Here is a 27,444-nt window from a genome sequence, read left to right on the forward strand (position 1 = left end):
TTCATCCCCTCCCCCACTCACCTATTGTACTCTATGCTACTTTCTCCCCACCCCCACCCTCCTCTAGCTTATCTCTCCACGCTTCAGGCTCTCTGCCTTTTATTCCTGATGAAGGGCTTTTGCCCGAAATATCGATTTCGCTGCTCCTTGGATGCTGCCTGAACTGCTGTGCTCTTCCAGCACCACTAATCCAGAGTGAAAATGCCATCTTACTCAGTGGTACCTATAGAGGATTTGAGACCAATAGTATTCTGGATTGATTCTGAAAGAGCCTAGCAAGCTATACTCATGAATACTTGTTTAAAAGCATTTAGAGATAGGCAATACTGCTAGCCTTGTCCAGTAAGCACACATCCCAATGAATGATTGATAAAGAGAAAAGTGGGTGCAAACATGATGCTGCAACCGACTAGCAGAAATCTGCAAGGACTGATTCTGAAAAAACCTAGCAAGCTACTGATTTTAAAACTGCAGCATTTTAGATTTATATTTGTGTTCACTCACTATCTCTTACCTTTCTCATTGGAATTCTAATTTTCTCATTTCCAGTTCCATCTCCAACCTCCTCATTTTTGCTTCATGTAGAAATTGGAGCATAAACTTAATTGATTCAGTGCTTGTGGCCAAGCACAAGCTGAAAGTCTGCCTGTCCTTAGCAAAAGATGTCCAGCTGGTGAATTGTGACAGCACACATCTTAATCTGCTCATCTTCGAAAGGTTGGATGTCCTATAAATGTTTTCATTTTGCCTAGTGAGGTCAACCATTTCAGCCTAGGGCATCAGAAATGCCAGGTAATAACCAAGTCCAATAGGAGAGAATCTAACCATTATCCCTTAACATTCTGTAGTATTACTGTTGCTGAATCTCCCATTATCAATGTCCTTGAAATTAACATTGACCAAAAACTTGATTGCACCACTTTTATAAATGCTATGTCTACACAAGCATGTCAGAAGCTAAGAACCCTGACTCCCTACAAGGTACAAGTCATGAGTATGTTGGAATCATCTCCATTTGTTTGGATGGGTACAGCTCCAACAACAAGCAAAAAGTCACAGGAGAGGTACTGGAAGACTGAAGGATAGCAAAAGTGCTGAATTTGTTCAAGAAGGGTGGTTGGGATAAACCAGGGAACTATTGGCCAATGAATCTAACATCAGTGGTAGATAAACATTTTGGATCAAGGCCTGAGGGATAGAATTAATTTACACTTGGAGAGACAAGATTAATCAAGAATAATGAGCCTGGATTTATCAAGAAGAGTACATGGCTGACAGGTTTGAACAAGTGTTTCCGGAGGTTTCTAGGTGTGTAAAGATATGCTATTGATGTTGACTACCTGAGTGTTGCCTAACCAAATTTCATTCCCAAATGCCACATTAATGATTGAGATGGAGTTTTACAACAATTGATGATCGTATCACTTTTTACTGAGGCAAGATCTTAATTTCAGATCTAAAATTGAATTCGAATTTCACCAACAGCCATAGTGGGATTTGAACCCTTGCCCCAAAGCATCATTCTGGGCCTCAGGATTAGGAGGCTGACTCTTAATGGTATTGCCACTACACCACTATCATCCTACCAGTCCACCATTACGTCAAACTCACCTTTTCTCCCTGCCCCTCAACTCCTTCTCTCTAAGTAAATGGTTCGAAGTTGCCTCTGATCCCAGTTAAATTATCTTCTTTGCTAACCTTGCAGGTAATTATGTTAGAATTAACTTTTGTATGCACTGTTAAACTGAGTCCACATCTCATTATGTGATAGGTTTGCTGCCAGCATCCTGTTTAAGAGGAGAGATCTATATAGCCTTCTTGGTCCAGTGTGGTAGCACTTGTAGTAAGAGTAGCACTTAATGGTCTGGCTAGAAGATGATTTAGCGTTGAATGAGATATAGTTTATTGCATGTTACCAACAATTCCAGGTCACATTGATCTGATAGATACTGTTACAGAGACCATGAGGAGGATTTGGATCTTAAGTCTTACTCCTTTGAGAACTAAAGCTATTCTTCTATCAAGTCCATATGACATCTTCATTGTGTGGGTGGTGCTTAATGCACTCGTCAGTATGAATCCTTTTAGAAACGTACACTCCTAAGCAACCTCTCTACCAATATAATTACATTTATCAAGATTTCATCTGCCCCCCAGACTTTACAAATGCAGGCATCTAGAGGATTGACTATTCTCCCAGAATGTGTTCTCTTTGAACTTGGAAGATTGATAGATCTCTGGGTTGAAGATTGTTGACTTTGGTTATTTTCCTGAAAGTATGAAATCTGAAAGTTCCATTTAATTGGAGGACCCTCTAATCTTCTGAATCTCCTTTGTGAAAGTGGTCTTTCCTGTTGAAGTAGGCAGTTGTCTTCATTTCAGCATCCTGGATCTTTGAACCAGGCAATTTCATTTTTGAAATACCTGAAACATTGCACATTGGCCATCCCTTCTCAGTGGTGGCATGTTTCACCCTGAGTAGGGTATCTTCATTCATTGTGGCAATGCTTGTTCTATTCTTCATAATGTAGGAAGCTAGGATATGGTAATAAAAGATCCAACAGCTATTTATTATAGCTCAATAGTGGATATACATATTTATATTCACAGGCATATCTGTCTGTGGGTTAACATTCAGTTATAGAAAATAACATGCTTCCACCTGTCTAAGGAGCCTTGGTGAATTTCTACAGAGCATTTTGTAGATAGTACATCCAGCTTCTTTTGAGCATCAGTGTAGAAGGGGTGGATATAGTGCCAATTAAGCAGGCTGCTTTATCTTGGATGGGGTGAAGCTCCTTGTTTTGTTGGAGCAAACACTTTGTGCTTCAACATTACATTAGCTTGGACTAACGTATTCATCCTCGGAAATTGCAACATCTCATTTTCACAGTTCTGCTAACTGAGGTCCGCTCCTGATTTGGTATGATCTCTGTTACCGTTACTGAGAATGCTTCCCAGAAGAAAAGAAAATGAAATTCTTTGCTTGAACTTGTCTCTTCTGAGTCACCTGAGTATCTAAAATCAGACTTGAATCTGTCATTATTATTTTTTAACCAATGTGTTGACCTCTGAGTTACATCAGTTAAAGATTCATTAGTTAGCTCATTGGTTGTCTCATTTTTGTGTGCTTCCTTCCAAACTTTGCTGATTCTTGCAGTCTGAACTCTGCTTAGTGTTGACATCAATGGAAAACATGTTTTTTTAATCCAGTATCATTGCAGGTTTCTATCTTGTTGACAGTATAAAACATATTTCTTATGATGACACAAAGCTCAATGGTTTCTGACTTCTGTTTGGGCTTCAGCATCTATCTTGGTAGCCCAATGAAATCTTCTTTCATTGGTCCTTTAAACACATTCTGCCATGACGGCACGGTGGCACAGTGGTTAGCACTGCTGCCTCACGGCGCCAGAGACCCGGGTTCAATTCCTCACCTCAGGTGACTGACTGTGTGGAGTTTGCACATTCTGCCCGTGTCTGCGTGGGTTTCCTCCGGGTGCTCCGGTTTCCTCCCACAGTCCAAAAATGTGCAGGTTAGGTGAATTGGCCATGCTAAAAATTGCCCGTAGTGTTAGGTGCAGCAGTAAATGTAGGGGATGGGTCTGGGTGGGTGCGCTTCGGCGAGTCGGTGTGGACTTGTTGGGCCGAAGGGCCTGTTTCCACACTGTAAGTAATCTAATCTAATCTAATCTAATCTAATCATGACTGGCTGCTCTTAACCCAGGTGTGCTTTTTTTAAACTTTAGCTACTTTAACTTGTTCCTCCATTTGAAGAAGATTGAGGATAAGATACATATTCATACTCAAGAATGGGAATTCTTAATTATGAATGATGCATAGTTTTTTTTACTATTTGGCTTTACTTATGTCGGAGAGTTGGTTGGATCATACCTTTTATATTAAGTACTACATAGTTACACTGTTGATGTTTGTAGACAGTGGTGTCGTAAGCTTAGTTTACTGTCTGATCAAGATAGTGACACCAGTCCCAGTATTTACCTTGAAATATTCGAGAAGGCCAATGATATTGTTTATCTTCCCTTCATAAGATTTGTCTATACTTCTTTCAGACTTCTGCTTCCTTACCATCTGAATGGCTTTCTCTTGAGTCAAATTTCTTTGGGTTGTAATAAATTTAACTAAGGCTTATCAGCAATTATCTTATGAATTCTGACTTTAAACCACATTGCTGTATTTTTCCATTAATTTGTAGAGATCATTAATGAATCAATCTATAAACCCTTCTGCTCACTGAACTCATCTATTAGATCTTGCTGTGTCTTGAATTTCATTTGTTCTGAACTTTAAAAAAATCTCAAAGTCACTTCATATCTATTGTTTCTTTCTCACTTTAACAAGCTATAATGTAATCACCTTAACCCCCTATTATATATAAATGTCTATTTACTTGTTCAGCTATAGATTGAGTAACTAATTTGGAAGCTGTTTTGTATCCTAAGAATTGTTTTGTCCAAGATATCTACTTCTGTATTTTATTTGGCCCATCTTGGAAATTAAGACCTGCTGGCAATATTGCATTTGATGTTATGTCTTCCTAACGTGATTATTTGTTTTCCATAAAAAAAAAGCCTTTTTTTTGTAACAGGAGCGCAATTGTTACTTTGTGGTGCTGTTCTGGATTGTTTTTCTGACTTTGAGGTCAAAATGGAGGATTTCCACCTTATGCCCACTTTAATCATGGTTTTATGAAAAAATCCTGCTATCCATGACTTCAAGAAATGGCTTTATTTTGGGGGTGATTTTTGTTGTCAATGATTATAATAATGAATCATGTTGATTTCATCTTTCTTCCTAGATGATTGTTATTCACCCTTGATTCAAATTAAAGTTTACCATCTTCCCACCTTTGGCTGCCACCTTGCCTTAGTTGTTAGCACCGCTGCCTTACAGAACCAGAGACACCGGTTTGATACCAGCCTCAGGTGACTATGTGGAGTTTGCACATTTTCCCCGTGCCTATGTGGGTTTCCACTGGGTGGTCTGCTTTCCTCTCATAGTCCAATGATGTGCAAGTTGAGTAGATTGCACATAGTGTCCAGGTGGATTAGTGGTAAATGCAGGAATATGGGAAGACGGTTGGTGGGGGGGGGGGAGGGGCTTGGTCTGATTGAGATGCTCTTCAGAGGACAGATGTAGACTCAATGGGCTGAACAGCCTTTTTCCATACTGTAGGGCTTCTATAACAATTAAATGATGGATCTTTCTTGGGAGTGCTCTTTTAGACCTTGGCCAGATGACACAGCCTTGCTGCTTTGGTATAACTAATTCTTTATTTCCAGAAAGCTCCTAACTCTCATGCTGCATCACATCTCTAACCAGGTCAGAATCGCTTCACCACTTACTAGATTCTTGCTCCACAACAGCTTCCACTTTAAGATTCTTAAAGGTTTAGCTGTTTCCTAATGCTTAGTGCCTGCATGAAGACATCATATAAAGACACTAAAAAATCTACAACATGGTGGCATTTTGCACGAGTCTGCCAAATGAAATCCTCCCCACTGCTCACCATGTTGTACGTGCACTAAAACTGAGTCTGCACCTCACTATTTGGCAGGATGTTTTGGTTCATTCATTCATGGGAAGTGGGCATTGCTGGCTAGCCAACATTTATTGCCTGTCACTCGTTCCACTTGAGAAGGTGATGGTGACGTGCCTTCTTGAAACACTGCAGTCCACCTGCTATGGGTCATCCACAATGCTGCCAGAGAGGGCATTCCCGGATTTCGCTCCAGCGACAGTAAGGAAGGATGATGTATTTCCAAGTCAAAATGGTGACCAGCTTGGAGGGAAACTTGCAGTTGGTGGCGTTCCCATGTATCTGCCGCCCTTGTCCTTCCAGATGGAAGTGGTCATGAGTTTGGAAGGGGCTGTCTAAGGATGTTTGGTGAATTTCCATGGAGCATCTCATAAATAGTACAGACTACTGCTAGTGAGCTTTGGCAATGGGGGGAGTGGATGTTTGTGATATGTCACCAATCAAGCAAGCTGTCCTAGATAGTGTCAAGCTTCTTGAGTGCTGTTGGAATTGCACCTAGCCAGGCGAGTGAGGAGTATTTCATCACACTCCTGAAATGTGGATGATTGATCAGCTTTGGGGAGTCAGGATGTGAGTTATCAATACAGTATTCCTACACTCTGACTACTCTTGTAGCCATTGTATTTATGTGCTGGGTCCAGTTGAGCTTCTGGTCAACAGTAACCCCAAGATAGTGTGGGATTCAGTCATGGTAGCACCATTGAATGCCATGGAGAGGTGGTTAGGGTGTATCTTATTGGTGATGGTCATAACCTGGCATTTGCATGGCGTGAATGTTATTTGCCACTCATCAGCCCAAGCCTGGATATTGTTCAGGTCCTATTGCATTTGGATATGGACTGTTTCAGTATCTCAAATGGTGTTGAACACTGTGCAAGACTGGCAAACATCCCTACTTCTGACCTTATGATGGAGAGAAGGTTGCTGATGAAGCAGCTGAAGATGGTTGGGCCTAGGACACTACCCTGGGGAACTTCTGCAGAGATGTCCTGGAGCTGAGATGACTGACTTCTAATAACCATGACCATCTCTGTACATGCCAGGTATGACTTCAACCAGCAGGGAGTTTGCCCCAATACCTGTTGATTCCAATTTTGCTTGACTCCATCATGCCATACTCAGTTGAATTCGACCTTGATGTCAAGGGTTGTCACTCTCACCTCACCTCTGGAATTGAGCTTGATCCCCTGGTTTGGTGGCAATGGTTTAATGAGGGATATGCCAGGCCATGAGTTTACAGATTGTGCTGGAGTGCGATTCTGCTGCTGTTGATGGCCGAGAGCACCTCACAGATGTCCAGTCTTGAGTTGCTCGATCTATTCAAAGTCTGTCTCATTTCATATGTTGATAATGCTACACAACATGATGGAGGGTATTCTCAATGTGAAGGACTGTGCTATGGTCACTCTTACTGATCACTGTTAAAGACAGATGCATCTGCAGCCAGCAGATCGATAAGCATGAGATCAAACATGTTTTTACCTCTTATTGGTACCTTCGCTACCTGCTGCAGACCCAATCTAGCAGCTATGTCCTTTAGAACCCGACCAGCTTGATCAGTAATGTAGCTGCTGAACCACTCTTGGTGGTGGATATTGCAGACATTATGACAACAGATGAACAGACACTGCACAACAATCACCAGACAGGAATGTTCCCTCCCAGTCAGGGAACGCTTTAGTGGTCAAGGACATTCAGCCTCTGTAAGCATCCTAAAAGGTGATCTTTGAGATACACAACAACGCAGAATCACCAAGCAGAAACCGTTTGCTAAGTTTCGTATTCATGAGGGTGACCTCAACTGTGATCGTGGGTGCATGTCATGCTACATATAGCTCCACTATTCTGTGTTTGTAAATAATTCCTTATTGTTCTGTTTTGACCCGTTACCTGATAACTTGTGATTATCAATCTACCTTAATTATTTTGTAAAGTTTTTGATTACTTTTTATTTTGGTTAGGCCCTCAGCATGCGACTCTGATACTTACTCATGTTATTCCAGCCATTTGGTTTGTCTCTATGACCATCTTATTTTTGATTATTTGTAATTATTTCTCTGCCTTAATTAATTGGTTCATAGGTCATCCCTTTACTTGTTTATCAACTGTTGACACTTTACTCATGTTGTTTGACACTTGATCACCTTCAAAGACTTGCTATTCAGCCTGTCAACACTCCACTCACATTATTTGCACTCATCTGTAGACTATCTTAATTACCTGGAATTATCTTGCCATTATCTTTCTGCTTATATGTCCTGTACCCATGCCCCTTCGTCTACTTCACTTCAAGGTAAAATCTCTCCAAAAGTCTGTGATTTTAAATGAATCAGTCGGATTATAACCCAGTGTCATGTGACTTCTGACTTCCGATAGCTGTACAAGGTGTTGGTGAGACGACAACTAGAATTTTTCATGCAGTTTTGGTCTCCTTATCTGGGGAAGCATGTTCTTGTTATAGAGGGAGTAAAGCTAAGGGTTACCAGACTGGTTCCAGGGACGGTACGTCTGACATATGAGAAGAAATTGAATCTTTGGACAATTTTTTGGGTCTGACTTCCAATGCAGGATTCATCCTTTTATTTTCTCTTTTCTTGTTTTTTCCTATCTTCTATTTTATTTACTTACCTCTTGAACTCAGATGGCATTGGCAGTGGACCTTGCAGACCTTGTGTGAGCCCAGCACAGACCATCTGTGAGCCCCGCATGGAAGGGAGTAGGCCTATCGCGAACATTGAGCATTTGTAAAACTAGAGCGTTGGAGACAACGGTAGCAATGGAACCTGGCAGTGGCTTGGACCTAATGCAAGCCTGGGCAGTAGCAACTGGTGGCCAGTGGCAAAGGATGGTAGCAGCAGCGGTCGGCCACAAGAGATGGTGGCAGTGGCAACGTGATGGTTGGTGCTGAAGCCTTGTGAGTGGCAAAGCCTTGCGTTCCTGGGCAGGTGTTAGCCCAGCATGGGTAAAAGCACGCTCAGCATGGAGGCGAGTGAGACCTCTTGGGGAAGTCCAGCTTGGAGCATTTGCAGGCTCAAGATAGGACTGAAATGTTTGACATTTTAACTTTATTTCCTTATTTTTCTATTTTTATGCAAAGAAGACCGTAGTGCTGAACATTTTAACCTATTTCTTTACTTTTCTATTTCTGTAACTAAGGTATTGAAACTAAGGTTTTGTACCTAGGTACTTTGTACCTAAGGTGGCACCTTTTAGCGAGATTGTACATTTTCCACTGTACTTTTATACCCTGTACTTGAGTACATCTGACAATAAAACCTAAATCTTGATCTAAAATCTAACAGATGTGATATAGCAAATCATTGCAAGCAGCATCAAGTGAATCTATGCTCCATTTTTGTGGCCATAGCTGCTGCTGTATTCTGGCTGTTAAATTTAATAATCGCCAAGTCTCTTTGATAAGCTGCTGAGAGAGGATGAATGTATAGGCTAGGTGGGTGAGGGAGGAAGGTAGCAGGTGAGTAGGTGAAGGTGGCAAGGTGGCAGCTGGCCACAGCTAGTTATGGTCAGGGCAAAGGTCAGATGAAGTGGGGTGATTAGTGCCAGGAGAATTAGGCATCAGGAGTGAGAGGGCAAGTTGGTGGGCATGGTTAGGATAGCGTTGGAAGTGATTAATCTCTCTAACTTTGCCCAGGTCAGGTAAATAAGTTGGAACCATCAAAAGCCTTCAGCCCTTACTCAGTACTGGGAACTTTGGAGGGTTCTAAATGTCAGTAAATGACAATTTGAAGTTTAAAGTTTCCAGGTAGTCAGTGCATTGAATTTCAAATCAGCCTCCCAATGTATATCTCTCAGGGTACATTTGACCTCCAATTGTCAGGAGATGGTAATATCTGTTCCATGGCTTTACTCACCTGAAAGAATGGAAATAGTGGAAAATCCTGCAAAATCTTCTAAACGTTTTAATCAATGTTTAGGTTAGGCAAAGCTCTGAACCAACAAAACAACATGGGAACACCACCACCTGTAAGTTCCCCTCCAAGACACTCACCAATCTGACTTGGAAATATATCACCTTTCCTCCACTATCACTGGGTTAAAATCCTGGAACTCAACCAGCATTGTGGGTCTACCTACAGGAAATGGAATGTAATGGTTCAAGAAAGCAGCTCACAACAGCCTTGTCAAGGGCAGCTCGGTATAGACAATTAATGCTGGCCAAGTCAATATTGCTCGCATCACATGAATGATTTGTAACAAATAAATATTGCAAATTTTATTTTTGATGGACTGAGATATGGTTTCTTTCACAAAGCAAAGACTTGTTGTGACCATACCTGAATATTCCTTAAACCTCAAAATCAATCCTTTGCATGTTTTGTAATACAAATAAAATGTCCAATTCTGCATATTCAGAAAGTTGTTAATGTTAGTGCAGTGTGTTCTCACTTCACATATTTGGAATTAAAGGAATATATGGGGAAGAAAGTCACTGGACTCGAAACGTTAACTTTGTTTTTCTCTCAAAAGGTGCTGCCAGACCTGCTGAGTTTCTCCAGCATTCTCTGTTTTTGTGCTAGTTGAAGACTTAAATTCTCTCTAAACATTGCTATTTAACTTTTCAGTGTTCATCTTGTATATCTTGTACTTCATGGCATATAGCAAATCCAATTGATAATTGTCGCCATTGGTTAACAATCACCAATAGCAAATACTAAATTCCAGATTTTCACCATAAAGGAGATCATCTGCACCAGGGCAATATTGCTAGAAGATGTCAGAATCCTCAGACCTGCACCAAAATGGGCATTTCCTATTTTTGGGGAGCAAGATTGGGGGGTTGGCTGTGGTTCACACTTGCACTATTTAAATAGGCAGCTAGCCTTTTAATGATTGACTACCTCCATTTAAATTTGATTTGAGTTCCTGGTGTCTGGTACTTGGAATCTGGAGATTATGGAATATAGTGACTAGCTAAGAGTAAGTCTGTTCTTAGTGCATTGTTTTTGGATACCAAGAGTCCTCCTGTAAAGGGCTGAGGAATCCCCATGGATTTGGCTCTGGACTCAGAGATTCAGATAGTGCAGCAAAGACCCTTTGGCCCATTGGGTCTGCTCTGACATAACTATCACTAAAAGTGTAATAATCCCAATTTCCTGCACTTGTCCCATATCCTTGAATGTTATGATATTTAAAATACTCACCCAATTTTTTTGCAAGATTGTAAGGTTTCCAGCTTCCATCAACCTCCCAAACAGTGTATTCCAAATTCCCATCATCCCCTGAGTGAAAAAGCTTTTTCCTAAATCCCCTCTGAATCTTATGCCCCTTATCCTCAACCTATGCCCCCTCATGATTGACCCCTCAATCAAAGGGAACAGCTGTTCTCTCTTCACCCTGTTCTTACCCCTCATAATCCGAGACACCTCAATCATGTCCCCCTCATTCTTCTCTACTCTTAACAATAAAACAATCCAAGCCTTATAGTCTCTCCTTATAGCTCAATTTCTCCATCCCAGGCAACATCCAGGTGAAACTTCTCTGTACCTCCTCTATTGCTATCACATCCTTCCTGGACAACCTGAAGGCAGGGTCAGGTATCCTTTGGAACAGGGTGGGGTCAACATTTTTTGGAGGAGCATCATATGCCTTTTGAGATTATTAACTTTGGAGTAGAGTGTGCACAAAAGATGCATAAACCTCTTAGAACGAGCCTACGTGTCAAGAAGTGTCAAGCTGTCAAGAATTGTCAAGCGGCTTCAATCTTTCAAGAAATATTAAACTGTCATGAAGTGCGATAGGCATTTCTTGTGTCTGAAAATTGGTGAAGTTGCAGAGATTGTCCCAATTCTATCCTGAAGTTGCCTCAATTCCAATCAGAAATGGTCATAGATAGGCCAGGAAATCTGGTTCACAAGCGTAACAAATGAGATTGTTTCACAGTTTTGTAATCTCTTGAGACAAATTTCAGCTCTCAGGTCGGATAGAGTTCACACCAACCTATTAGACTAATATCTCTCACACCTTTATATTCCCATAAACAACAACAAACAGTTTCTCTGAGCAGATCTGTATCTTCCTCTGATCTGAAACTATTGTATGCTAAAAGACTAACACTGTTTTATTGTATGGGGGCTTTCACATTCAAGTTTGAACAGCTTTCTGTCATGGACTTTTTTAATTACAGAAGATGGAGAACTGTATACTACTATATCAGCATTTAGAACTTTAAATCAAATACATGTACACTAAATCTGAAGAACGACTTCCTGACTAACAGAACTTGTGATGCAAAATGTGGTGAGCATCTCCTGGACTTAATTGAATATTACAGCAGAGGAGAACACCAATTTTATGACCTTCACCAAAATGGCAAATAAGAATTGTGATTTTTACAAAGTGCTTCTCTGTCAAAGTGAAACACACCAACTGATTTTAAATTAAATGTCCCCATTGGGCCATTGGTGACACAGTTAAAATAATGTCTGGGCTCTCCTGCCTTCATGTCTTGATGTTAAACAACTCTTTTGAGGAGGCAAAATAACACCCAGAAGAAAAATAAAAACAGAAAATGCTGTAAAACTTTATTTCAAACCTTTATTTCCAATCTCCAGTATCCACAGCTTTCGATATGGGAAATGGCGAGTCACTGAAACAAAAATGATCACGGGTCTGATGACATCATCAGTATTGACACCCTGGTTAAACAACTCTGCAGAAACCAAGAAGAGACCTAGAGGAGAAAGAGTCCCATTGCATGGCTGCATCCTGTACCAGCACCTTAGGTACACTCAAATTTGGGAGGAGAGAGGATTAACTTGCATAGATTTGAGTATTAATTGATCAATTTTACTGCTACTTATATAACCTTTATTCATAACCATTGATAAATGAGAGTTTTTTAAATTCATTATTTCTGTTTTATTTAGTGTTGCCGCATATTTTCTGTGAGTCCAAATAACATTTTAAATCTTTTTTTACCCCAGGGATGAAAGCATTTGTTTGAAACTAATGACTGCTAACAAAGCAAACCAAAAATTAGCTAGTGTCACAGAGATGAATAATGTAGACTTGATCAATAATCAAACAAAATATTAAAGATGAATTCCTCAAAGTGTTAACCTTTACACATTATGAAGTGAGGAATAGAACTGTCATGAACAAATTGACTTTTCTCTTCTTGGACAGTTGGTTGAATCAGACATTCATAATTTGGCCACACAATGAATTGATGGAATATCATGTCTTAGGGTGATTCAATATTCAACAAATAATCTTTACTTATTAATTTTTGAATAAACTTATTAACAAAGTATATCATCGTGTTTTTATAAAAATGACAGCACACAAAAGCACAGTTGTCACAAAACCATTTCTGTTCTGTTTCGATTGTAATGCCTTCTGAAGAAATGAATAAATAATTACTGTCAACTGGAATTATTTGCCACAACTTTTTTGTCAGAGTCTCTCTTACATACATGCATGTCATTGCAAAACTTCCCAGTCTGAAGTCAGTGTTATTTTTTACGTACATCATACTTTAAAACACAGACCAATATTTCTACTAATTTAGAGGGAAGGTCAGGGTTGATAACTGTACAATTGCCTCTGCCGCTGCTTTTACTACACCAGTACAACTGTTGGAGCAGGATGCAAATGTTTTCCAATCAGCCCTTTCTTGCAGGAGATTTACAACAAAAGACTAGCCACAGTAAAATAGAAAAAAATCAGAGTCCCTTTGCACTGGTTCACTGATGCTTGTTTAGATGCTGAAGGCAATGCATTAAGAACTGATGGTGTCTGAATATTATCCAATCAGTTCCTGATGCAGTATCTGCGACATCAGAAAAACTGCTGTCACTGACTGAGGAGCTCAGAGTACTTTATATTTACCAGCTGATTCGAGTGCAATGATCTCTATTCAATCTCAACCAAATAATGTGTTTCACATCTTTTATGATAAGCATTACATTCTTTGCGTGCAAATGCTGAAAGAAACCTCAATTTACACATATCAGGATAATAACAGTGATAAATGTGAAATGAAATCCTTTATCTGCCTACTATTCATATGTATGAATTACAACAGGAAATCTACTGAGCAACTTACCCAGGAGTTTTTAAAGCTTCAGTACAATTGATCATCTGGAGCAAACTGCTCTAGAATTGCGAAATGTTTCACTTTTGGTCAAGATTCTATTCAAATGCATTGACATAACGCTGAATGTTAAATCTTTCATGCATCAATCTGATCGGCCTGCAACTTTTTAAACTTAAACATTCCATTAAAAAATTATTTGATATATTTAGTTGTGGTAATCCTGTGCATTTTTATCAACACAGCTGAAAGTGAGTTTAATCACCACAAGGTAAATATTTATAGTCAGCGTCTTGTCTACCAGCGATGATTAACACAATTTTAAAATAACAAAATAAACTTCAGTAAACTGTACAGAAACATTTCTTGGTTACTTTAGACAATAATCAGTTTTATAATAATTTTTAAAATGCACATTCAGATGAGTATGTATATCTGGGATTTTGGTTCAAAGTCAAGATTCAACCTATGTATCCTTTACAAGTTCAATTTTTGAGTTAATATCAGATTTAGACATTGACCTTGGGTAATGTGCTGCAGCTGCAGCGTGTAGGAGCTGCTGGACACCAAATTTATCCAGAGCCAAATCATCTGCAGTGTTCTCAGCTCAAGGAGCTTTGGAATTGAGTTGAGGAGCTGGATTCTGAACTGCAGATATTGTGTTACACCAGGAAAAGGGAAACATACGTGGATAGTTTGCTCCAGAAGGTAGTCACACATCTCAGTCTAGGTAATTCAACTTCAAATTAGTCCATGGTCACAGACAGGATGCTGTGACTGCAGTTGAGGATGCAAGGGGTCATATTGGAACAACCTCAGCCCCTACAATTGGTCAACAGTTACGTGATTCTTGCAAGTTGAGTGGATGAGAGTAGAGACTGTAGAGAGAATGAGTGAACTGACCATAGCAGTGTGACACAGAGAGCTATTCAAGTGGAGGGAGGAAACAGTAATGTTATAGTGGTATGGGACTGTGTAAATAGGGGAATAGATGCGGTTCTGTCCAGCATGAGCTCCAAAGATTGTGTTGCCTGCCTGGTGCCATAGTTAAGAATATCTCCTCCGAAAGGAGATAATCTTAGAGGGGGACAGGAGCAACCCAGTTGTTATCATCCACATTGATACCAACAACATAGATGGAACTAGAAAGAGGTTCCGCTGAAAGAATTTTAACAGTTAGGAGTTAAATTAAAATGCAGAACCTCTGGGGTAAAAATCTCAGGATAACGAGTTGAACCGGGGTAAACTGTCATGGAGAAAATAAAGTGCAGGAGTTAATCTCATGTTTCAGAGGTGTGGGTGGAATTGGTTTCAGTTTATTGGGCATTGGCACCAATATGGTAGAGTCGTAGAGATGTACAGCATGGAAACAGACCCTTCGGTCCAACCCCTCCATGCTGACCAGATATCCCAACCCAATCTAGTCCCACCTGCCAGCACCCGGCCCATATCCCTCCAAATCCTTCTTATTCATATACCCATCCAAATACCTCTTAAATGTTGCAATTGTACCAGCCTCTACCACATCCTCTGGCAGCTCATTCTATACACATACCACCCTCTGCGTGAAAAGGTTGCCCCTTAGGTCTCTTTTATATTCACTAAACCTCTCACCCTAAACCTATGCCCTCTAGTTCTGGACTCCCTGACCCCAGGGAAAAGACTTTGCCTATTTACCCTATTCATGCCCCTCATAATTTTGTAAACCTCTATAATGCCACCCTTCGGCCTCCAACACTCGAGGGAAAACAGCCCCAGACTGTTCAGCCTCTCCCTATAGCACAAATCCTCCAACCCTGGCAACATCCTTGTAAGTCTTTTCTGAATCCTTTCAAGTTTCACAACATCTTTCCAATAGGAAGAAGACCAGAATTGCAAGCAATATTCCAACAGTGGCCTAACTAATGTCCTGTACAGCTGCAACATGACCTCCCAACTCCTGTACTCAATACTCTGACCAATAAAGGAAAGTATACCAAACGCCTTCTTCACTATCCTATCCTACCTGCAACACCACTTTCAAGGAGCTATGAACCTGCACTCCAAGGTCTCTTTGTTCAGCAACACTCCTGAGGACCTTACCATTAAGTGTATAAGTCCTGCTAAGATTTGCTTTCCCAAAATGCAGCACCTCACATTTATCTGAAATCCATCTGAACTCCATCTCAGCCCATTGGCCCATCTAGTCCAGATCCTGTTGTAATCTGAGGTAACCCTCTTCGCTGTCCACTACACTTCCAATTTTGGTGTCATCTGCTGCTCTGCCCTCATCAATCTTCTTTGTTACGTCTTCAAAAAGCTCAATCAAGTTTGTGAGACATGATGTTCCAGTCAGATGGGTTTCACTTGAACTGTGCTGGAACCAGTACTGTTGCAAATCAAATAATGAGAGCTGTAGAGAGGGCTTTAAACTAGTTAAAAATGGTTGAGGAGGCTTGGAAGAGGGGCAATGCAGGATTACAAAGCACAAGGATATGGGAGCATGGAGTAAAAGATTCTATATGAAACAGTGATCATTAAATGATAGATTTTATTATTTTTTTGTAAGTGACAACTTAGGTTGGAAACAACTATACTAAAAACTTACACAAGTGTAATAATGAAGAAATGACAGCAGAGTTAGCGGGAGTAAAGTGGGAAAAGAAATGTAGCAAAAAAGCCCTTGGAGGAACAGTGGCAGGGATTTAAGAAAACAATTCATGACTCACAATCAAGATATATCCCAGTGAAGAAGAATGATTCTAGGAAAGGGATAAACCAAGTAAATGGATATCGGCCCCTTGGAACAGTTAAGTGAGTGGGCAACAACCTGGCAGATGGAATATAATGTGGGGAAAATGCGAGGTTGTGCTCTGTAGCAGAAAGAATAGAGGTGATGAATATTATTTATTAAAAGAGACTACAGAGAGCTACAGAGAAGGATTTGGGAGCTGTCATATATAAAGCACAAAAAGCTAGCACACAAGTTCAACAAGTAATAAGAAAGGCAAATGGAATGCTGGCTTCGATTTCAAAGGGAATGAAGTATAAAAATCAGAAAGTCTTGCTAATACTATGCAAGCCACTATTTAGACATGCCTAGGACACAGCAAAAGTTTTGGTTCCCATTATCTAGGGAAATATACACTGACATTGGAGGTAGTCCAAAGAAGGTTGATCCCCAGTTTGGAGATGTCTTCTTATGAGAAGATTGGGCCTGTATTTGTTGGCGTTGAGAAGAAGGAGAAATAATCATATTATAAAAAAAGAGATACTTAGGGGGCTTGACAGGGTAGATGATGATTTTGTGGGAGAGTCTTGGATCAAAGGGCATAATCTCATAGTAAAATGTTTCTCATTGAGGACAGAGATGAAGATGAATTTCTTTTAACGGGCCTTGTGAATCTGTGGAATTCTTTACTGCAGAGTGCTGTAGAAGTTGGGTCGTAAAGTGTGTTCAAGGCAGATAAATTTTTAATTAATAAAGGGAATCGAGTGTTATGGGAAAATGTAGGAAAGTGGAGTGGAGAGCTACCAGTGCAGCCATGATCTCATTGAATAGAAGAGCAGACGTGATGGGTGAAATAGTCTACTTCTGTTGCGATGTTTTATGACCTTATTGGCATCATGCACCGAAAGAAAAGGTTTAATTTAAGAGCCTTCCAGATGGTGAGAAGGGCCATAGTTAGCCAAAACACAATAATTCACTCTTGATGTCTGGGCTATCAGAGACTAGGCTTAAAAATGAGGTGCGTATCAGAGTTCTGTAGAAATCATGAAATGTGGAAGTCCATGAGAATGACCCAAGACATTTCAACTTCTGATGGGCAATTCCCTTGTTCCTGGGAGTCAAAGTGAATATGTCTAGCTTTAAGTTACAGTTAGAGACTTGGGACTGAGCTACGTACATTAGAAACATTAGACAGATTAAAATTTAGTGTCTTGCCTGGGTAATTACACAGCTGTCCCAACTCAATCACTCACACTGACACATCCGCCTACCCTCCTGATCACCTTGATTCCTCTTCTGATCAGCAAGCCAGCCCCTGATATTATGACTACCCTCCCAAATCGGTGAGCGGGTAGGCTGAAAGTAACTCTATCCCTACTCATACCACCCAACTGCTCACTGTCTGACCACACAACTACCCTCTTGACCCAACCTAACTACCATCCTGAAATGAACTGATTGACTGTCTGTACACGCCTGCACACCCACCTACCCATTCATCCAACAACCTCAACCTTCCTCGAAAGTGGTATCGAAGGTAGACTGGACGGTGAAGAGGAATTTTGGCATATTTTCCTTCATCGGCCAGAGCATTGAGTATAGGATTAAATAAACTGAAAGAACTACGAATACTGTAAATCAGAAATCCTTCTGAGGAAGGGTCACTGGACCCGAAACATTATTATCAATTTCTGTTCATAGCTGCTTCCAGACCTGCTGACTTTTTTCATCAATTTATGTTTTTGTTATTGAGCGTAGGAGTTGAGATATCATGTTATGGCTGCACAACTCACTGGTAAGGCCACATTCGGAGTACTGTGCCCAATTCTGGTTGCCCTGCCATATGAAGGATGTTATTAAACTGGAAAGGGTGCAAAACATATTTCCAAGGATGTTACCAAGACTGAAAAATTTGAGTTATAAGTAGAGGCTGGGACTTTTTTTCTGTGGAGCATAGGAGGCTGTGGAGTGACATTGTAAAGGTTTGTAAAATCATGAGGAGCATAGATAAAGTGAATAGCCAAGGTTAGTTCCCCAGCGGAGGGGAGTTCAAAGCTAAAGGGCAAAGATTGAAAGTGAGAGGGGAAGGATTTAAAAAGGGACTTGAGGGACAGAGAATGGTGTTTATATGGAACGAGCTACCAGAGGAAGTGGTAAAGGTGGGTAAGATTACAACATTTTGACAGGAAAATGGAGAGGAAAGGTTCAGAGGGAAATAGGCCTATGCAGGCAAATGGGCTGCTTCAGTTTGGGAAACCTGGTCGGCATAGATGAGTTTAGCAGAAGGTTTCCATTCTGTATGACTTTATGACACTGTCACTATGACACCCACTTATATTTGACTCCTAGTGTCATAGAAAGGGGATGGAGTTCTCCAAGGAACACTCTGTGCTATGTTTCTGGGACAGCTGGTTTTGGAAGAGCTTGGTAGAACAGCTTCTTCCTCGCTGTTATGAGAAACAATACTTTTCACTGTATCTCCACACGTGTCAATGATAAATCAAATTGAATCAAATGTGCAGTGTTGAGTTGGGGGAACTTTTGAGTGACACAGCAATTTTTGAGTGAGGATAATGATTGCCACCCATGGAAGTGGCAATTTCATTACATTACTAGAAATTTGGTGTGTGAGAGGTATAAACTGTGCTTGAAATTCCTTTGTCCATTTTTATAGTTATTCATGGGATGTGACAGTTTCTGGATAGGCTAGTATTTATTGTTGTTCCCCAATTAACCTAGAGAAGGTGATGGGGAATTTCCCTCACAAACTGCTGCAGTCCTTAGGGTCTCGAAGTTACAGGTTTGAAGGGAGCCTTGGTAAGTTGTTGCGATATATCTTGTAAATCACCCATTGCTGCCACTGTCCATCAATGGTATAGGGAACAAAGCCATTAGATAGGGATACCAATTAAACAGATTGCTTTGTCTTTGTCCTAGATGACGTTGGGTGTCTTGGGTGTTGTTGGAGTTGTCCTCATTCAGGTAAGTTGGGAGTATTTTAGTGCACTCCTGCTTGTGCCTTGTAGATGGCAGACAGGCTTTTGGGAGTCAGAGTAAGTTAATTACTACAAAATTTTCAGCTTCTTACCTGTGTTTTTTGCCACAGTATTTTTATGGATAGTCTAGTTCAGTTTATGGTCAATGGTAACCCCCAGAATGTTGAACATAGGCAACATAAATTTCACTGAGTTTGAAGGAGCACTGGTTAGATTCTCTAATGTTGAAGATGGTCATTGCCTGACACTTATGTGGTGCAAATGTTGCTTGCCCTTTAACCTCGCAAGTCTGAATGTTGTCTAGGTCTTGCTGCATTTGCCAATTAACTGCTGAAATATTTTTGAGTTGGGAGTGATGCTAACCATTGTACAATCATTAGCAAACATCCCTACCACTGACATTGTGATGGAGGGAAAGTCATTGATGAAGGAGCTGAAGAGGGTTCAGATACCATCTTGAGGAACTGTCACAATAACATCCTTGGCTGACCTCCAACAACCATGACCATCTTCCATCATGCTACATTTGACTCCAACCAGTTGCCAGTATTCATCCCGATTCCCGCTGACTCCAGTGTTGATAAGGGTCCTTGATCTTTGCTGGTTTGATCAATTCCAGAAGAATTGCACTGAAAATAACTGCAGTCTCTGTTATTTAACAATCAGCATCATAGTTCTCTTGACACTAAGTTACTGTACTTAGCATAATCCCAGTGACCACTGTGGGGGGACAATATTGGACACTCACAGTTGCCAGCTGAGATTAAGCCAACTTACAGCAATTGTTGTTAGTCTTGAAAAATAAAGTATCAAGTCAGTGGACTTCCACTTTTACATATGCCTGAAGTTCTGGCCATTCCCATATAGCACCATGCATATCCAGCAGATAATGGAGATTGTTGAGTAAAGGCTTCAGGATCCTGGAGCACCCTGGTGAAGATGTCAGAGTTGCATGTCACTGACCATAAATAACAGTGTGGGCAGATTTCTAACCTAGTAAAGAGCACTCTAGAATGAGTCAGATTCCTGATACACATGACCATGAATATATGAAGCTCAATTAGTCCTTACAAAATGTAACCATAAAGGTTAGAGCCTGGCATATCCTTAGCAGTCAAAAAGTTGTTGAATCTTATTGGATGAAGCCATTTTGAGAAGGTCCTACCCACAAACCTTTGGATGTCCTCCAGACATTTTGGAAAAATAATGTCTTCATTCATCTCAATGAAGATGTCATTTGGTAAAGAAACTAAAACTTTACATTGAAAACAACACTTAAAACAGTAAAAACTTCAACAACTTTCAGCTTCAGTAATGCAACAAGAAGCTTTAAAACAAAGAATCTAGTTTTAAATCAACAAATAATTCAGCAAGGCAACAAAATGCATAATATAAGAAGATCAAAATCCTAACAATTAACATCCAAATCGCAAATAATATTGAAACTTCAAGTGCCTGTAAGGTCTCCATAGTCCCAGAAGCCCACAAAGCTGCTCTGTCAGGAGGAAGATGACTGGTGGTGGCTTGCATTGACTCAGAAACCACTGCCGCACATGGATCTGACAGGCAGCAGGAAAATGTAGCGGGAACATAGCTGAGGAAGTGTCAGCCATTTTGGCTATGTGCAATACTTAACACTTTTCTGTGGAAATTTCTACTGGCCATTATTCAATCAGCTTGGATGCCCATTTGGAATTTGAATTGCTTGTTTTGTTTCTACTTTCTTTCTTAGATTTCCTAAAGTCCAAGATGGCAACGGAGTAGTGACGCTGCATCCAAGGTCTTGGCCCAGGGCTTATCTGCTTCCGTCTGCTTTCTTTGTTTCTGCTTTTATTTTTTAACTTCTGCTTTTCACTTTTCCTTTTTTCTTTCATTTTATTTTGCTTTAATGCCTTTTCGGTGTCTTCAGCAAGGCTAGACCGGGCCCAGCCATTTGAGCATGTGCGGCAGCAGTGACAAGAGTCGGCTCCTTGGGGAGAGTGAGCTCTCAGAGAGATCTTGGCAGTAATTAGGGTGGGCCCAGCGGTGAGAGAATGGCACCGGAGAAAGCGACTTTGACGTTGATGGGCCCAGCGCAGGACTCGATGTGGTGGAAGCGGCACCGCCTTTCAAGAGTTTGGTGACAGCAGGGCACCTCTGTGGTCGAGGTCAGTCAACTGCAGTGATGTGGTTGGCCAGAGTCATTACTCCTGGTGGATTGACGGGACCAGCGATTGCAGCAGGGGTGATGTGGTAGGCCGGGTATGGTACACCTGGTGACACATCGCTGGCAGCCCCAGAGCGGGACTCCTGGAATGGACCGTGATGTGTTGGTGGGCCCGAACCCATTGTGGAGACACTCCTCCCTCCCACCAAATGTCAAGAACACAAGAAGGGAGGAAGAATTCTGTTGTAGTCATATTCTAGTTATATGTTAATATCTTCTGTACCTCAAAATGGTGCTGGGACGTGACAACATACTTTTTACTGTATTTATTTATTAAATAAAAGTTCAATTCAAGTCAATTTGATTGGTATCTGATATAAATTTAATCTTTTTGCATTGGTAAAATTTCTGATTTCAAGAATAACATAAATTAGGAATAGTCATGATCCAATCATTGAACCTTGAGCCAACCCACTAAATGCTTTAACTCACTAACAATGTCACTCCTCTGACATTCACATCTTGATTTCCACTTTCAGACCCTTTCTTATCCATTCCCATGGTTTACTCCAAATTCTTGGAATTTAACCGATAGACTTTAATGTAGCATGTTATCAAGCAGATTTTGGAATTCCATGTTGTAGGCTACTCCACATAAGAGAGTGAAGGGAAGTTATGCATACTTGTTTAAAAAATAATGATTGAACAATAAGTTTTAGATTGAATTAGCTAACACTACTGAAAATTACATGACTATGTATTCAATATAGTACAGAAAAGTTCAGCAGCCATTCTGGGTTGTATTTTCAGATGTTTCAAAATCTGTCAATGTCAGTGAAATTTTTTTTGCATGTTTTGGTTATATCTGCTAAACTAGGTGAATGTGATAAACGTTTCAATGAAGTAACTTAGACATGGCATTGAAGTGTAATGGATTACACTTAAGCATCTTATTATTTGATTATTTGATTCTATTTTACTCAGATCTACTGTGTGCAACATTTTGCATCAATTCACAGCATTACAGTTGGAACATGATGTAAATCTTCAAACTTAAGCAGAGAGGATGAAATGCTTAGTTTTCCCTCTAATTAAAATCTGATCTTGAAATTGGAATCTAAGAAATTGCCGATTTCAAATCTCAATGTTTCTGTGAATGTATCAGCTCTTTTATAATGGCATTCTCCCATTTTGTTTTTGAAAAAATATTATTACCTTTGCGGTTATTAAATTGCGGTTATTATTACCTTTGCGGTAGTTTAATAGGGTTATTCTCATTAAGAAGCTGTTAGTAGAGACAACAGACTACAGAATCTCTGTAGACCATTGTGAGATTGTGACAATACTTCACAGTTGCCTGCAGAGATTATCTAGTCTGCAGCTATCCAGCAGTTAGAGCGCACAACACATTCTTTTCCTTAGAAAAAAAAATTATGTCATTAAATTACATTCTGGAAGCAACCAACACATTCAATTTTGTTGTATTTTGCCAACCTCCTTTCAATCAGTGACACATTCTTGTACTGTTAAAATTTCATTGAAGAATGTGTGTTTTCAGAAAATTAAGGTTAAGTCTGCCTCCATTTAGCTAGATTGGCCCACAGCGGTTTACCAGCCATTGAGCCATTGATTGGCTCAGAGTTGAACTTTTCACCCCAACTGGGAGATGGACTCGGCTTCCAAAAGTTGCTGGCTATCATATGGCTGGCATCCCAATGGTGCCAAATGGGAGCAGTGGACACTAATGGGATAACAGATAGTCCTCAACATCCAGGAATCATGTTGCCATGCACTCAGGTAAATCCAGACATTCACCAGGTACAGGCTGACAGGTCCTGAGAGGGGCATGAGGCTCATGTACAATGGAGTGAGAGGGGTAACAAACAGAGGGGAAAATTACCAAAAGCATGAGCTCCAATTTGTACTGGGTGTGGACATTTCCATCTGCTGGTAAAATACCATGAATTAGCCATGATTGCTTGCCCCACCACCAATAAAAGTCCTGCACTGGCGGATAGGAAATAGACACTGCTCCACCATGGCAACTGAGTTAACACATTACAGCGGGTTCCAACGTTGCTCCATAATCAGAAGGTTGTGACATTAAATACGCTGTTAGACCCATGCGGGACTGAGAGACAGTTGCACATCAGATCCAGAGACGAAGCAAAGAGATTCAAATGAGTGCTGAAGACTCCAGTGCATTATAGTCAAAATTCCTCTCCCAAATCAACCTCACCAAAAACAAATTACCTCATTGTTCATTCCACGGCTGTTTTCAGAAATCGGTGTTCACAATGTCACTGATGTTTATCTGCAAACCAACAATGCCTGTATTTAAAAGGAATTCAGGAAGGTCTTAAGGACATTTCCGAAGCATTTAATAAAGTATTGCAGAAGTACATATTCTTTTAAGTTTTCTTTAACCAATATTTCCAAAACAAACACAGACAAATAAGTCTTTTCCAGTATAAACTAAATATATTATTAATTCCTGTTTTCTAGACTATATGCCACTTCAATTTAATGCAGCAGTTAATCTAAAAACTGGCTTGGGTTATTGCACTGACACTTTTGATGTACCCTTACAAGTTCAGGCTGCATAGTAATTACATTCTTATAATTTTAGATGCTGTCTATGTTAATGGTTGATGGTCATTAGAAGCCCTATTCCACTACACTCTTGCTGACTGAGCTGACCTCCCAGAATTTCAGCTTCTAAGGCTTCTTATTTACTTGTTTATTTTGTACAAATATTGCAAAAACTGTGGACCTGCTGCTGACCTTCATTATCACTGACTCGTTTCTACGTAATTCTTTTTCCGGGTTTAAAACAAAATTGGCAGGTCCTTCCTCTTGTTACAAAGAAACAATGATGCTAAATATTTAATTTAAACCTCATTGAACATCAAAGAAATCACTTGCAGGAGGGATCATCTCCTCCATTCACTCATGTTCTTTCAATTTTCACGAGGTAAATAAATAAGGAATGCTGATATAAGATGTAATTTTCAGCCTTTATAGACATATTTCACAGCTGGAGCATAACTTGAAGCTAATGTTTTAACAGCATGGTAAATGTCATCTGTACATGGTTTGACATGTTCTGCCATCCATTTACATACATATCTGGATTATGGGGATTTATTATGGAGAAGTAATTACTCTCCTTATTAAGCCTCACAATGTAACCCAGTCCAGTGGACTGCTGGCTCATGCTAACCCACCACAATAGATTCTCTCTGACAGCTGGCACGTGTCTTTTCTTCACAAAGCCTCTCCAGGGTAACAGACCCCCACTGGTCAACCGTAACTGCTTTCCTGATGACAGTTAACCAGCACGTGTCTCATTGTTGCAGGGTCTTTCTGGTGAACCCTTATACCCTTGGGAGCTGTTCCTTTAAAATAAGGTCATGACCCTTGAACTTTCAGATGCTGCAACAAATTGAAAGATTAACACATTTGTTTTATAAAAATGGATTGTGTAAATCTTATTATGCTGTTTGGATGAAAAATAAAGGAGACAGCAAGACTCCTGTGTGGTGTTTAGTGCCCAGCTGCAGCTAATTGACATTTCTTAAGGACTGCAAAAGGTGCAGTGGACTGAAGAGAAATTTCCTTCATCACTTTTAATTCTTTTTAACAGGCAATCATTACTGAATAGTACTTAAAATTGAGCATCATTCTGACCAACATTATTTCAGTCTATTATTATAGCTAGCAGCTGCAAAATAAGCCATGCTTTAAGCAATTTCACCTATTCCCATATAGAACTATTTCTTGGCACCAATATTTGAAAATCTATTTTAATTTATTTCCACCATATTAGCCCTCCATACACTGTATGCAATGTAGCATGCACACCCTTTTGCAGTACCTGCCATTTCCTCTTACATAAGTAAATCATTATACTTGTGCAACTCAGCTTTAGATTAAGCAAACTTTGTTAGTTTAAACTGAAGATTCTAAACCTTACCATATCCTTATTTCTGGTTAGCATTAATGCAGTAAAGTTGGTTCCAAAACAAACTGGCTCTTACAAGCTAAGTTAGAAAAAGGACAATTTATTTTCTCATTAATGATCCTACATTTTACGAAATGTAATGATTGTTAATAAGCCTATTCACTCACAGGAATGAATGTGTTGTACCTTTTGATTGTTACTGTTTGGAATATAGCCAAACTACTCAGGTGAAGATGTCTTCTGGGACTGCAATGAAATTATAAACCTTTTACACATTTACAAATTTGCTGCATAGTGAAAAACTTCCAGTAGAAACTTTAATTTCATATTCATAAACATTAAGAACGTATAAGCAATGAAAGTACTGTAGAAATGCTTTTTTTGGTAATACAGTTTAGCTTTAATGCAAAAGAAAACTTTAGGTGAATTGATTATTTTGAATAGTTCTAAAGTTAGGTTGTGACCTTTTCATGTTATTTCCATAAAATGTTGCTGCCTTGTTTTCTACTTTGGAGTGTACTTGAATAGCATACTTTTGCACCTTTTATTGAATGTTGACTATTATTTAATTGATTCACCTACTTATAAAAAGAAATGAGCTACTATAACTTATTAAAGTGTGCAATTATAAAATTGGCTACAGCATTAATTTCTTTACTACATTCACTTAGATAAACTATCACAACTCTGCATTGTGAGGACACAGAAACTTGAACACTCTCTTTAATAATACCAACACTTAGCAGTTGAAAGTTATATTATCTCATTGCCTGAGTTCTGATATACCATTTCTCAATCAAGACAGAACATTATAACATGATGATAATCTTTACATAATGAATGTAATTGAACTTTTGCTGACTGCTTCTTTATTATACTCAAGGCATGGAATATATCAGAGTTACTCACGAGGGGTCTGGCTCATCAACAATTAACTAATTGTTTTCAAAGGAAAGGTTTTTGTCAGCGGGGAGTTGCTAATCCACGGATCTAAGCCTAGCCTTTTCTTAGCTTGCTTACCTGTGTAACATCTCCAGCTCCATCCATTCCATCTTGCAGCAGTCAGTAAACTCTTTGCAGTGCAGACCTGTGTGCAGGCTACAGAAACAGATCGCAAGTTGTATTTAATACAAATGAAGAAAAGCTAAGAAAATGATATGTGGCAGACGGATTGTCGACATAGCCATTCCCCCAATAGCAGAAGTCCTTTTGATGGTCTGAACCCTCTAAGCTGTAGGCCCTGCTGAGCCCAGCAGGAGCCAAACACTGAGCACCATCTGCCAGGGCTTCACTGTTTTACTTAGTTTCCCCACATTTCCCCACCTCCACCTCCATCTTCATCACAAACTGATCTGAAAAGCTACAATGGAACAAAGAATTGGAGCTGATTGTATGGCAGAGTGAATACTTTTCAGCTGTGCTTGGTTAGTTTGGTTGCTTTGCTTCATGAACTAAGCCTTTTGTTCAGCTCCAGCTTTATAGCCACACTGGGGTGTGAGGAGGGAAAAATAAAAGCAATTATTTTTTTGTTATTCTGCAGAGCTTGTTTTGGAAGCAGAATTATCAGTTTTTTAAAAAAAGGCAACATAAACTTACACTTCATGATACACGAGATCTAATTCAAAATCATTTTCAAATTAGTGTAAGAAGAATAACAATACCTTGCATTTCTGTAGTGCCTTCAACATGGGAAGTATCTTGATATCTTTCACAGAAGTGTAACAGTACAAAAATAGAATCTGACCTAAAGACACAGATAGTAGGCAGAGTGACCTAAAACTTAGTTAATGGCAAAGGTTTGACAGAGAATAATAAAGGGGGAGGCCAGTGGAAGGTTTAGAAAGGGAATTCCATACAATAGAACCAGGGTATCTGAATCAGAGAGGAGTTGCAGCACAAAAGAGGCCAATCTACCTGTTAAGTCAGTGCTAGTTCTCTGAAAAAGCAATGCTGCTAGATCAACATCCTTCTCCATGATCCAACAAATTGTTTCATTTCAGATAATTATTAAG

The 27,444-nt window shown here is 39.9% G+C and overlaps 1 long non-coding RNA gene across 1 annotated transcript; it reads right to left on the bottom strand.

The window, feature by feature from the left end:
- Nucleotides 1-20,137: 20,137 nt before the first annotated feature.
- On the bottom strand, nt 20,138-26,812 carry LOC122553226. The gene is made up of 3 exons (XR_006312648.1): nt 26,453-26,812; nt 23,722-23,782; nt 20,138-20,252 (listed from the first exon to the last, which is right to left on the bottom strand). It is a non-coding gene; the product is annotated as an uncharacterized LOC122553226 (long non-coding RNA).
- Nucleotides 26,813-27,444: the final 632 nt, after the last annotated feature.

This window comes from Chiloscyllium plagiosum, chromosome 9 (genome assembly GCF_004010195.1).
Source record: "Chiloscyllium plagiosum isolate BGI_BamShark_2017 chromosome 9, ASM401019v2, whole genome shotgun sequence".
NCBI classification, from domain to species: domain Eukaryota; kingdom Metazoa; phylum Chordata; class Chondrichthyes; order Orectolobiformes; family Hemiscylliidae; genus Chiloscyllium; species Chiloscyllium plagiosum.